This window comes from Lucilia cuprina, chromosome 5 (assembly GCF_022045245.1).
Source record: "Lucilia cuprina isolate Lc7/37 chromosome 5, ASM2204524v1, whole genome shotgun sequence".
Classification (NCBI taxonomy): domain Eukaryota; kingdom Metazoa; phylum Arthropoda; class Insecta; order Diptera; family Calliphoridae; genus Lucilia; species Lucilia cuprina.
The window spans coordinates 46546846-46547988 of NC_060953.1; the positions used below are offsets into that span (position 1 = coordinate 46546846).

Below are 1143 nucleotides of genomic sequence, written 5' to 3' on the forward strand. Positions count from 1 at the left end.
ATAAAATTCTGTTTCTTCCTCAGTTTAATGTGATCATGTAGTACTTTGTCGGCTTCCACTGCTGCTGAGAGATTTGCAAAAGTTTTGAATTTGTAATATTTAAGTCTTGCTGCGTTTCGTAGTCTAAAAAGTTTCGTGACTCCTCATCCCACCAGTTTTTGGCCTTAAAGCTACGACCCGGTTTCAGATAAATAGTGCTCTTATCTATGGCGGTATGAAAATCGTTCTGTATCTCCTCAATATCATCACCTATTACCATAGAGTCGATATTGTATTTCAGTTTGCTCTGAATTAACTTCCGTTTGGAGCTGTATACCTTGTTGTTCGAGTCCCATTCCATGATAATGGGTTTATGGTTGCTCCCTGTTATCTTGATGTCGAGTGTCCTCCAAGTGATGTTGTGGTAGTTGTTCTTGACCAGAGAGATGTCAATCGCTGATTCAGAAACTGGGCCCATGTAAGTTTTCGCGCCGTCGTTCAGAATGTTGTAACCAAAATCAATAGATAGATTCTCGATACATATACCCTTGTCATTCGATTGTGGATTTTCCCACAATGGTGATTTCGCGTTCATATCTCCACAAATAAAAGTCGGCAAGTTGTTATTTATAAAAAAGTTCATAATTCTTTCCAGACTGTCCTCAAAGGTATTCATATCCATGTCTGGAGGAAGGTACACGGCCACGATGTTAAAATTTTTTACAAGGTTCAATGTAGAGATCGAAATGCAGTCACAATTTGTCGAGATTTTGTTTATGCTAAATTTGATATCTCTCCTTAGATAAATACCTACTCCTCCGTATCCATCTTCTCTATACTTGCCGATAAAGTTAAAATTTAATAAACTTGTCAAACTGTTGTCCTTTAACCAAATCTCAGAAAGAATCGCACAGTCGATTCTCCTGTCTTCCAAAAAGATCTCTAAAACCTCCTTGTTCCCCCTTTTGGCTAAACTTTGAATGTTATATTGTAAGCATAACATTTTGACTGCTTAGATTTTACCATTTCGGTTTTGCACCCCTGAAGGGTGCAATTAATTATATCATTTCTGTCCTTATTCAGTAATACTCTGTCTATCGCTCTTGCTATCTCTCCGATAAATTCTCTGTCGGTTTTCTTAAGGGATTCATCCCCCCATCTGCT

At 38.0% G+C, this 1143-nt stretch overlaps 1 protein-coding gene across 1 annotated transcript in view; it reads left to right on the forward strand.

The window, feature by feature from the left end:
* Positions 1–1143, forward strand: part of LOC111681115 (protein disabled) — a 40010-nt gene that overhangs the window by 31415 nt on the left and 7452 nt on the right. The gene's annotated exons all lie outside the window — the stretch shown is intronic.